The 12,872-nt window shown below is 45.4% G+C and overlaps 1 pseudogene; it reads right to left on the reverse strand.

Moving 5' to 3' along the window:
- Positions 1-5,337: 5,337 nt before the first annotated feature.
- LOC116086264 lies at positions 5,338-8,662 on the reverse strand (annotated as a pseudogene).
- Positions 8,663-12,872: the final 4,210 nt, after the last annotated feature.

A 12,872-nucleotide genomic window follows, 5' to 3' on the forward strand; every position in this document is an offset into this window, starting at 1 on the left:
ACACATGCCTGCATACAAGCTAAGGGTTGGATGTAAGATGTTCTCATCAACACGGCCTTCGGTGTACCAAAGCTGGGTGGACGTTGGGGCACCTGGCACTTGAGCCATCATGCTACTGATCTTTTAATGACTTCCTTTAGACCAGGGTCCTCTCTGGACTCGATACTCTCTTGTTAAAGGGACACATTTGCACCAAACGAGCCCTGAGTGCCTTTCATTCCTGTTTCTTATTTAAGCACTGAATGCCTATGCACTGGTTTGTTGGGGTCTCTCAGATGTAAGACATCGGAGTTTGCCACTGCAGACTCAACTCATGCCTGCTGTGCGCCTGCTGGCTGGCACTTATACAGCCTGAAGATCTGTTGTTGACCTCCTCCCCCACTGTAGACTGCGCCTCCAGCCACTCCCCTGAGCTGAGACCTGCGGGATGTCCTGAGTCTCCACCTTCAGCCCAGCAGCCAGCTTCCCTTGGACTTCCCCCTTGACTTTGTTTGGACTCTTCCTGACTCCTCCCGAATTCCTCATGTTATTCAAATGTCCTTGTAACCTAGAGATTCAGTTTGCACTCTTGTATATAAATGCTGAACCCCCAAAGTAAAGGCGAGCCTTGATTGGAAACCCTCAACTTGGCTCCGTGTCCTTTTGTTCTCGAACTCTGTGTTTCAGGTCTCCTTTCTCCCTTCGGTCGAGGCAGAACCCGGTTCATGAAATTGCAGGTCAGTTTCACTGGCTGTCAGGCATTTGCAGCCAAGAAAATAAAGACCTAGGCCAGCAAGATGGCGCAGAAGGTAAAGGGTCCTGATATCAATCCCCAAGACCCACATGGCAGAACCAACTCCTGAAGTTGTCCTCTGTCTGACCTCTACTGTGCCATCTACTCACATACACATAAACAAACGAACAAACAAACAAATGTCATAAAATCGAAGGCCCTGCTCACCCTGAACATTGTAGAGGGGCAGTGACAGACAGACAGAAATCAACAGATGATATGTTGATATGTACCTGATTAGCTTGCCAGGGGAGATGATACATCAAAGGGTTAAAATTCCCTTAAGATCTCATGTTGGAAGAGGGAGAGGCTGAATCCCTAATCCAGACAGAGAAAAATAAAGAAAATAATATATATAATAGTAATATAATAGTATTATATTATATATAATACATATATTAATATAGTACATAAATAGTATATAAATATTAATGTATTATAATATTAATATCAACATATACATTGTGTTAATATTGTTAGTATATACTAATATAAAATATATAATCTATAATGTTATATTCATATTATATTCTGTCAATCATATCGCATTATATTATATTAATAAGTATATTATTACATATTAATATAATATGCTATATTAATATGATATAGAATAAATGTATAAATATTATATATTAGTATAATATTATATATGATGTGTATATATATCAGAATCTTTTTCAGCCATAAAGGAGAACAAAGTTATATCTTTTACAGGAAAATTAGTGTGAGTGAAGATAACTATACTGAATGAATTATATTAAGCCGTCTCAGAAAGATGAATATCATGGGCCAGTGAGATGGTTCAGTGGGTCAAAGCACTTGACCTGGTAGAATAAGAGAATCTTAGTTGGGCACATAACTTTAATCCCAGCACTCAGGAGGCAGAGGCAGGCAGATCTCCGAGTTGAGACCAGCCTGATCTACAGAGTGAGTTCCAGGACATCCAGGGCTATACAGAGAAACCCTGTCTGTATGACAGGGGAGTGCAACTGGCTTGGACCAAGTTACCTATAGCTCCCTCCCCAGTGAAAACCCCAACCAGGTCAAATGTAGCAATAATGACACTGCCGTCTTAGATTTCTGTAGCTGTGACTCCTCTGTCACACAGAAGGGAAAAAAGACATGGTGAGACAGGGCTCATGTACTGCTTTCTCCGGTGCCTCCCCATCCATTTCCTCCTCTGCTCTGTGCTGTGTGCTGTGCTCACCCTCCGCTCTATGCTCTCTGTGTGTTGTGCTCTCTATGTGTCCCATCGCAGCATCGCTGGGCTTCCTGCTCCCCTGACTTCTTAGTGGGCTCAGTTAATGGGAGGCCCTGACAAGAGATTGGGAGATGACTTGTTTCTTCTCTCCTGTGCCTTCTGCCCGTCTCCATGAATCCCTGTGTGCTGGTAAGGCCCTGACTTCTTTAAAGAGACTCCAGTTCTCCTGGGCTCCCATCACATCTCTTCCTCCCTTCCCCCCAGGTTGGTTCCTTAATAAGGACCACAGCTTTGCAAACAATCTCTCCCTCTGGCTTTCACCTTGTAGCTCTCAAACATTTGAGCGGTTAATCTTTATGGTTGGTTAATCTTCATTGTTATCTTGACTGGATTTAGAATTATTTAGGAGATTGAGTTACAGCTCTGGGTGTGCCAGTGAGGGTGTTTTCAGGAAGGATTAAATCGACAGGGAAAGGCCCTCCTTGAATGTGGATAGCATCACCAGCCTATAAGGAAAAAGGAAAAAATCCAGCAGAGCCACAGTATCCTATTTTCTACTTCTTGGCTCACTGTAATGTAAACTACTCCATTCGGCCTCACCTTCCCTTCCAGGCAGGGATTGACTCCTCTCACACTGGGTCTAAAATCCCTTCCTTTAAGTTGTAGCTGTTGTTAGAACAGGGTTAGCCAAGGGTGACCTAAAACCTCTGTCCTTCCTGTTTCTACCTTCCCCATGCTGAGTTACAAACACAACGCACTATTGTGAGTTCAAGTTGTCTTTCTCAGGGTCATAACAACAATGAACGCAACTAACACAGAAAACTGGCCCTATACTCTAGAAGTGTCTAGGTTGGGATTAAACCTGACGATGTTCTTGGGACTTTAGAAGTGGTTTGTGGGTAGAATTTGGAAGAGTTTGAAGATGTTTGTTAGAATGTTCTAGATAGGGGCTGGCGGGTAAGAGCCCTGACTGCTTTATCGAAGGTCCTGAGTTCAAATCCCAGCAACCACTTGGTGGCTCACAACCATCCGTAATGAGATCTGACGCCCTCTTCTGGCATGTCTGAAGACAGTTACAGTGTACTTATGTGTAATAATAAATAAATCTTTAACAACAACAAAAAATGTCCTAGATAGGATTCTAGCAACAGAACTCAGTGATGGGGTTCTGGTTAAACCTGGAAGTTGAAAACTGTGATAGGAGTGCTATCTCTGCTCATGAGCTTTCAGGTCCATTGGGAATTGGGCTTGAGATCATTTGTGTCACTTTCTGGCAAATAACTGATCTACATTTGGCTTGTGTCCAGAAACTGTGGGAAGCTACGTTTAAAGGTGACAGATTAATTACTCTGGTAGGAAGAAAGTCAAGCAGCACAGGATTCAGGCTCTCAACTGGTTATTACCGGCTGTTTTCAGTCAGATTCATAGTGAGAGTCAGGAGCAAAGCAGCAGAGCAGAACCATGGGAGTTAAGTGGTGGATAAAGAGGGTATGATTAAAGAATCAGGAGCATTATAAAGAAACCAAGGCCCAGCCGGGCAGTGGTGGCGCACAGAGGCAGGCAGATTTCTGAGTTCGAGGCCAACCTGGTCTACAGAGTGAGTTTCAGGATAGCCAGGGCTACTCAGAGAAACCCTGTCTTGAAAAAACAAAAAACAAAAAACAAAAAACAAAACAAAACAAGAAACCAAAGCCCATCAGGATGGTTCCCTGTATAAACCCACTCGCTGTGCAGGCATGATGACCTGCGTTCAAAACCCACAGAGCTGATTCCTGAAAGTTGTCCTCTGCCTTCTGTATATATGCCACGGTCCACACACAAGTGTGTACACGCATACACACACATACACACACAGACACACACACACACATAGGCTGGAGAGATGGCTCAGTGGTTAAGAGTATTTTTTTTTTTTTTGGTTTTGGTTTTGGTTTTTCGAGACAGTGTTTCTCTGTGTATCCCTGGCTGTCCTGGAACTCACTCTGTAGACCAGGCTGGCCTCGAACTCAGAAATCCACCTGTCTCTGCCTCTTAAGTGCTGGGATTAAAGGCGTGCGCCACCATCGCCCGGTAAAGATTTATTTATTTATTTTACTTTTTGTATGAGTACACCGTAGCAGTCTTCAGACACACCAGAAGAGGGCACCAGATCCCATTACAAAGGGTTGTGAGCCACCATGTGGTTGCTGGGAATTGAACTCAGGGCCTCTGGAAGAGCAGTCAGTGCTCTTAACCATTGAGCCATCTCTCCAGCCCCAAGAGTACTTGTTCTTGAAGAGAACAGTGTTTGGTTCCCAGCACCTACTTAGTGGCCCCTAACCCTCTGTGACTCCAGTTTCAGGCACCCAGAATCCTCTTCTGAACTTGGAGGGCGCACACCTGCTGCACGTACACACATCAGGGGAGACACTCCTGCACCTAAAGTAAAGAAATCTTAAAATCTGCCTACTTTTTTGGAAAATAAAACAAAAACTTTGAAAGAACCCAAACACTTTTGGCTGAGCCAACAGGAACATCTAGAGGGCACTTTATACATCGCCCAGGTTGTTCATAGGCTCCGGGGTCCAAGACTGTATACACATTTGGAATTTTCCCCTCAAGAAAAGAGAACTACCAGTGTGCTTTGCTTGCATATATCATTCTGGGGAACTATTTTCCCAGGTCCAACTCCTCACTTTCTCATGGACTACTGTGGTTCAAGTGAGTCTACATACTTGCTCAAGCTGGCTGCAAAATTGTCGATACGCTACTGGGTTTTGCAGGCATATGATATGCATAGCTATGAGGTCAAGGAGGGAGGTTTCCACCAAGATTTTTGAGGGAGGCCTGGAAGTTAAGACTGTTGAGCATGCTCTGATTTCCCTTACAAGACCCTCAGAGAATGGTGCGTTAATTAAGCCTTGAGAGAAGCCATGTGGCCTGCCAGTGGGCAAACAATGAAGGCGCAGCTGTTTGCAGTGCATTGACAAGCATCAGGACACCACATTACTTGAATGCCAGACGTAAGGCTATTGGATTTAATGTTTGCCCTGCTAAATTACCATCTTACCTTGGTCCCATCCCTCCTTACTGTGCCCGCTCCCTCCTTTTTGGAATAGGAATGTTCATTCACTTCATGTTTGGAAGGTATGCAACTTGTTTTTATTTCATAGCAATTCCATAGCTAAGAGACTAAGGACTCAGATGTTTGAACAGATGTTGTAACTATTAAGACTTTGGGACTCTTGGACATAGACTGAATGCATTTTTTTTTTCATTGCCAGAGAGTCAGGCCACTGGTACAACGGTACGGGTTGGGTATGAAGTGAGACCTTGGTTAGTAACTGCCGATGCTATTCTGGGATGTGATGAAAACTATCAGAGTACCCTGGGAAAGTAGGTCAGTGAAGCAGGTCATTGAGAATATGTTTTCCATATCCCTGCCCTGCCATGCTCCCTGCCTCCTTCTGCCATGATGTGAGTAGCTGCCCTCTACCATACCCCAACACTGGGATGCTCTACACAAATGTGAGGGAGTAAGTATATAGATCCTGGGTTTTCCCCCAACTCCACTGAGACATTTTTTTAAAAATGTGTTTTACATCTCTAGAAAAAGGATTCCAGAGTTTTCCCTCCTGTGTGCTTTTCTCTTATTTCTTTATGGTCCATGATATGAGCTGAGGTTGTCAGTAAAATGAAACAATGGGAACACGAGTACGCGCGCGCACACACACACACACACACACACACACACAGAGAGAGAGAGAGAGAGAGAGAGAAAGAGAGAGAGAGAGAGAGAGAGAGAGAGAGAGAGAGAGAGAGAGAGAGCAGTAGTCTAGCCTGGTCTATATATAGCAAGTTTGAGCTGCACATCAAATCAAAAGCTAATCACTCCACACTTATCCAACCTGCCTGTGAGGTTCAGAATAATTTTCCCAGATCTATGATCAACAATGATTTCAAATTGGCCAGTGTAACCAGGCTTCATCATCATTCGGGAACCGAACAGTGACTTTGCAGCATGGTCTGATGAGGACCTGGCCTTTGCCTCTCTTCCTGGCATTGCTGATGCTCCTGAGAGCATCTGCCAGGACGTTCAAGAGCATCACGGTGATGAGAAAGAAGAGTGACAGAATACCACACTCTCACACTGAGTCAAAGTCACTCTTCCTTCTCTTACAGTGTCTATCAGACATTTAGTCATGGTGACACAAAATCAATTACCTCAGCACCTAATGCCCACTGGGATTCTATCTAATAAAATCTAGTCATGAATCTAGAGAGTGCAGGGCTTGCTCACACCCGGATCTCTCAGGGGTCTGAAAAGTTCTAGTGTTTTGCTGCTGTGAAATCTAATCCCATGGGGCCTTAGGCCTCTCCAGTCTCCCATTCAGGGTCTGCTTTATCAAGATTTGGCTAACTATGGAAACTTAGAGCTGCCAGAAAGGAGTCTCTGAGTTTATGGATGCAATTTTAGACAGATTAAGTAGATAGTAACTCCAAAAGGTTGTTGTTGTTTTGTTGTTTGCTGCTACTGTTATTGTTTTAATACAGGTTGTTTACAAATACTCCATAGCCTAGGCTGACCTTGAACTCATTCTGTAGCCCAGGCTGGCTTCAGACTTGCAGCAATCCTTCCATCACAGCCTCGCAAATGCTAGGATTACAGTCAGGAGTTGCCCAGTTTGGCCAACCAGATTTGCCACACCTTGCTCATTTCTGAGGGGAAGGGTTAGGAGGCAGAAAAAGGATGGTCTCAGTTTGTCTCTAAGAAGAAATGATTCCGCAGGGCAGTGGTGGCACAAGCCTTTAATCCCAGCACTTGGGAGACAGAGGCAGGTGGATTTCTGAGTTTGAGGCCAGCCTGGTCTACAGAGTGAGTTCCAGGACAGCCAGGGCTATACAGAGAAACCCTGTCTTGAAAAAGCAAAAGAAGAAGAAGGAGAAGGAGAAGGAGAAGGAGAAGGAGAAGGAGAAGGAGAAGGAGAAGGAGAAGGAGAAGAAGAAGAAGAAGAAGAAGAAGAAGAAGAAGAAGAAGAAGAAGAAGAAGAAGAAGAAGAAGAAGAAGAAGAAGAAATGATTCTAGGGTCTTAAAGGGACATTAAAAGTCACTCAGGCCAGCCTACTGCTTTTGTACCAGAGGTGGGGGTAGAGAGGGAATTCCCTGAGGTCTGAAGGTAAAGTAGGGGTAGAGCCTGTGGGAATCTAAAGCTGAACCTTCATCATCAAAGGAGCATCAAAAGAGCAAGTTGGAAGAGCATCAAATGCCACACAATAGCACCACCATGAACAACACAGATGCCACACAATAGGGCCACCATGAACAACAAAGATGCCACACAATAGGGCCACCATGAACAACAAAGGTGCCACACAATAGGACCACCATGAACAACAAAGATGCCACAGTATAGGGCCACCATGAACAATAAAAATGCCACAGTATAGAGTCAGCATGAAAAATAAAGATGCCACAGTATAGAGTCAGCATGAAAAACAAAGATGCCACAGTATAGGGCCACTGTGAACAACAGAGATGCCACAGTATAGGGCCACCATTAACCACAAAGGAACATGGAGGATGGGCCTTTGGATGATGGAATCACAGTGGACCCTGGTATCCCTCCATACTGTAACCCAAGACTATGAAGACACTGTAGCATGGTGTGGGCAAGAGCGAGGAAGCACCAAGGAAAGTTCCCTTCCACTCACAATGCCGAGAACCTGCTACACTGGTGAGATCCAGGACCTATAGGCTGTGGGGTGGTGAGCTGTGTGCACAGACAGCCTGATCCCCAGTCGAGCACAGGCCTTCAACCCCGGTGACAAGGTAGATGGTGACTTCAGCCTATGAGGGACACCAGGTATTCGGCCACACCCACTGGGCCCCTGGCTCCTATAGCAGCTATAGCCTCCCACAGACCCCCCTACTCCCCACAGAGAGCTGTATGACCATTAGTCACTTAGGCAATGCCCCAAACTCCTGGTATTCTGTCTGGACTCCACCCCCACAGTTACCTGGCAACAGCCAGGTAGGCCCAGCCACTATAAAAGGGGCTGCTTGCTCCCTCCTCCCTCTCTTACTCTCTTACTCTTACTCTCTTGCTCCCTTGCTCCCCCTCTCTCTGCCTTCCCTTCCCCCCACCTCCACATGGCCATGGCCGGCCTCTACTTCTCTACTCTTCTCCCTCTCTCTGCCTTTCTACAATAAATGCCTTAAAACCATGGACTGCCCCTTCTCATTAGGATCCGCCGTGCTGGAGCAATGGAGTAGGTCTTCCCCATAGAACCTCATGTCTAACCTCCAGTAGGAAGCCTGTCAGCATTCCCAGACATGGCTTCTGTCAACCCAAGCCATCCAAGCCAAAGCATTCTCAACTCTTCTGCGGCCTGAGAGCCTGTCGTCCTTGGCCTCCATGCAGGCCCAGGGACCCCAGCCAACTCTGGCAGGGTCTGCAGGGACCTCAGACTGCACACCCGGAGCAGGGTCCCACGGCTTCTTACAGCCTGACACCCGCCAATCCTCTTCATGGGGTCCACATGCAGTCAAACTTCCCATGTCTGCCTTCATGAGTGGCCCTCATTTTGACCCACAGTAGCCTGGTCCAGAAGGATTAGGGACCACCTCCTGAGCACACACTCAAGGCTTCAGAGGTGTCTGATCAAATCCTGTGGTAAATGCTTGCCTTTGAATAACTTACCTTCATCTACAGATGCAAGCAGGTGTTATGGATTATCCCATCAGGATGATAAAGAAAGAGTTGTGCTTCCTCCTCTTGTCATCAGGCTGGGAACAAATGATTCTATAATGATGAAGCTCAAAGGATATCTGCACAGAATACCCCCACCCCCAGCTCCATACACATCCTCCCTTTAAAGAGTAAGTGTCTCAGTTATGATTTCTATTGCTGCTGGGCGGTGGTGGCGCTCGCCTTTAATCCTAGCACTTGGGAGGCAGAGGCAGGTGGATTTCTGAGTTCGAGGCCAGTCTGGTCTACAAAGTGAGTTCCAGGACAGCCAGGGCTACACAGAGAAACCCTGTCTCAAAAAAAGAAAAGAAAAGAAAAAGATTTTATTGCTGCAACAAATACCATAACCAAAAACACTTTTGGAGAAAGGGTTTATTCATGTTATACTCCCAGGTCACCTTCCATCTCTCCGGGAAGTCAGGGCAGGAACCAGGAGCAGAAGCCTTGGAGGGGTGCTGCTCACTGACTTGCTCTCTCCATGGCTTGCTCAGCCTGCTTTCTTTTGTTTTTTGTTTTTGTTGTTGTTGTTTTGTTTTTGGGGTTTTTTTTTTGTTTTTGTTTTTGTTTTTTTTCGAGACAGGGTCTCTCTGTATAGCCTTGGCTGTCCTGGAACTCACTCTGTAGACCAATCTGGCCTTTCAACCTGCTTTCTTATAAGTCTAGAGACCACTTGCCTAGGGTAGGTATTGGCAGCAATGGACTGGGGCCTTCCTCATGCATCATTAATCAAGAGAATACCCCACAGGATTGCCTATGGGTCTCTCTAATGGGGACAGTTTCTCAGTTGAGGTTCCCTCTTCTCAGATGATGACAGCTGATGTGTCCAGTTGTCAAGGAGCCAGTTGTCCTGGTTAGTTTTTTGTCATCTTGACACTAGCTGGAGTCACCAAAGAGGAGTGACCTCACTTGAGAAATGCCTTTATCATATTGTCTGTAGCATTTTCTTTCCTCCCCTTCTTTCACCAGGCATTGTGTTGATTAGTGATATGGAAGAGCACAGTGCACATGGTGGGTGGTACCACTCCAGGGCAGGTAGGTGGCCCTGGGTGGTATAAGAAAGCAGGCTGAGCAAGTCGGAGGAACAGTATTCTCCATAGTTTCTGCTTCACTACTTGCCTCTAGACTCCTGCCTTGGCTTCCCCAATGATTAGCTATATAACCTGTAAACCAGACAACTCCTTTCTTCCCTCAGTTGCTTCTGGTCATGGTGTTTTATCACAGCAATAGATACCCAAAGTAAGACAGTGAGCTCTTGTGAGGTGAAGGACAGTGAGCAACCACTAGAACACAGCATCCACTAGAGCCCAGATTAGTGAGGAAATTCAGTAACTTTTCCCATAATTCACATTTCCAAATAATCATCATTCAGGTTCAGTAGTACACAGACAGTTTGCAGCCTTCCTTCCTCATCCTTCTCTCACCGAGCCGGCCATGCATTTCCTATGCCTATAGCATCTCCCATCCTCCTCTGGTCCTCTTTCCTTGTCTTGTCACACAGCACCTGACTCCTAAAGTAGCAGGCTCCTCCCCTTGAAATTGTACATCCACTATGTTAGCCCATTTCTTGAATAAGCCCTCTGACCACCTTTATCCCTCAGTGGATCTAGTCTAGCCCTTTCCTTGGCCCTGAGAAGGCTGAGATTCCAATGCAGTGCTCATTGCGTTCTCAGAGCCAAGCTGCTGATGAGCAATGGCATTCATTCTCCTTGGGTTTGCAGTATACCACAGAGTCTGTTATCACCTTTATTGTTCTAGAGGGACAATAATTCAGGAGCACTATTTACATGTTTTTGATAACAACAACAATAATAGCAAGGACAGAGATGATAACCCAGCCTCTTTTCCATTGTAGAAACTTCCAGCCATTCACCCTATCAATCCTTGGAAATAGTCTTTCCTCTTTCAACTCTTCCCTTCTGGGACATGACCTGGGTTTCTGTGTCTAATCTCCAAAATCCTGGGCTGGTACATCACACAGCCTTTTTTTTTTTCCTAATTACTTTAGGCTATGGGAGATTTCTCTGCCAAGACTATGACATCTGTGTTCTTTCCCACCCTCTTGAAGGAAGAAACATTTCAGGGGCCACCACACCTAAACATCCTGGGTGTGTCGAGAAAAATCTCAGTATTGACATGAGAGTCAGGGTTGAGAAAGAACTGCAGCTAAGTCCTGCATTACTCAGGGCAGGTTTTAAATTAGACTAGCCTACATGGACTTGGTCTCTTGGAGTAAAAAAATCTTCAGTGAGATTGGTGCTGCTATCTATGGAGGATGACTTTCGTGCCTTAGTGAATGGTGTCTGACATTGTGACTGGATGATGGATGGAAGTCATGGCTGTTACCATGTATGGATCTCATCACCATGTGAGATAATGTGGTATAATGGAAAGCCAGCCCTCCAGAGCCAGCTCAGGGGACTAGCCTGGGTCTTTGTGAGGCTGATCTTCACTGTTATAATTTGAACCACCAATGAGATATACTTCTGGGTATGTCTTGGAGAATGTTTCCAAAGAGGCTTAAGTAAGAAGGTATCTTAGTCAGGGTTTCTATCCCTGCACAAACATCCTGACCAAGAAGCAAGTTGGGGAGGAAAGAGTTTATTCAGCTTACTTCCACATTGCTGTTCATCACTAAAGGAAGTCAGGACTGGAACTCAAGCAGGTCAGGAAGCAGGAGCTGATGCAGAGGCCATGGAGGGATGTTACTTACTGGCTTGATTCCCCTGGGTTGCTCAGCTTACTTTCTTATAGAACCCAAGACTACCAGCCCAGGGATGGTACCACCAATAAGGGGCCCTACCCCCTTGATCACTAATTGAGAAAGTACCCCACAGCTGGATCTCATGGAAACATTTCCTCACCTGAAGCTCCCTTCTCTGTGATAACTCCAGCTTGTGTCAAGTTGGCACAGGAGGAAAGGCTTACCCCGAGCGTACACGATACCATCCAGCCCATGAACTAGGATCTCAGACTAAATATAAAGGGAAAGAGAAGAAAACCAGTTGAGTACCAGCATTTCTCATCCTATATGTCCCGATCTGTCAAGATGTGAGGAGTGCTAGCCTCATCCTCTTGACTCCATGACTCTGCCATGTCTTCCCCACCATGATGTACTCAAACTATGAACCAAAGCAAGTCTTTTTGGTCATAAGCTGCTTCTTGTCACACCAATGAGGGCAGAGAATGGTATGGCACTGGTGTGGACTCAACATGTTTATAAAGGCAAGTTTGCTTCTGAAGACTGACATTTGGTTTTGTTATTTATATAGAGTGGCACACGTATATTACATATATAAATTCATATTATTCAATATTATAGACATTAAGGGTGCCTAAGTGTGGTTTCTATTGTGTAACTATTTAAGCCTTGGTAAATTTAACTTACATTTCTTAAGATTGCAAAGTCTATGGGCATTGTGCTGGCATCTGGTGAGACCCTTGCTGCATCATAACATGGTGGAGGACATCAAATGTCAATCACTTCAGGGCGAATGTGCTTCCACCTAACTAGTATGGGTGGCTTCCCACGACACTCAGAGTGTAACCTGATGATTTTTGGTGTAGTGCTGCAGCTACCTCAACCTCTTTGGCCCTCCAGAGGAGCTTAAGTTTTGAGGCCTCTATTTATCTATTTTATGTATATGAGTACACTGTATCTGTACAGATGGTTGTGAGCCATCATGTGGTTGCTGGGAATTGAACTCAGGACCTCTGCTTGTTCCAGCCCCACTCACTCCAGCCCAAAGATTTATTTTGTACACTGTAGCTGACTTCAGACACACCAGAAGAGTGCATCAGATCCTATTACAGATGGTTGTGAGCCACTATCTGGTCACTGGGATTTGAACTCAGGCCCTTTGGAAGAGCAGTCAGTGCTCTTACCACCCGCTGAGCCATCTTGCCAGCCCACATTAGCTCTTCTTGAGGTCTCTGCTTTTCCCTCCACCAAGTATCCCCCTCCATAGCTATGCAGTATGACCTTCATTCAAATGACATCTTACTGGAGACACCTTTTCTAATCAGCCAATAAAAACTTCTATCATTCTTTAGCTTCAGACACTCTTAACAGATTTCTAACCCTCTTTAACCCCCTGTCCAGCCTGGTCTTGAACTTCTGGGCTCAGGCCTCATTTTTCATTTAGAGCCACCAAACCCAGTCAATTCTTTC

The sequence above is a fragment of the Mastomys coucha genome, unplaced genomic scaffold (genome assembly GCF_008632895.1).
Source record: "Mastomys coucha isolate ucsf_1 unplaced genomic scaffold, UCSF_Mcou_1 pScaffold12, whole genome shotgun sequence".
Classification (NCBI taxonomy): domain Eukaryota; kingdom Metazoa; phylum Chordata; class Mammalia; order Rodentia; family Muridae; genus Mastomys; species Mastomys coucha.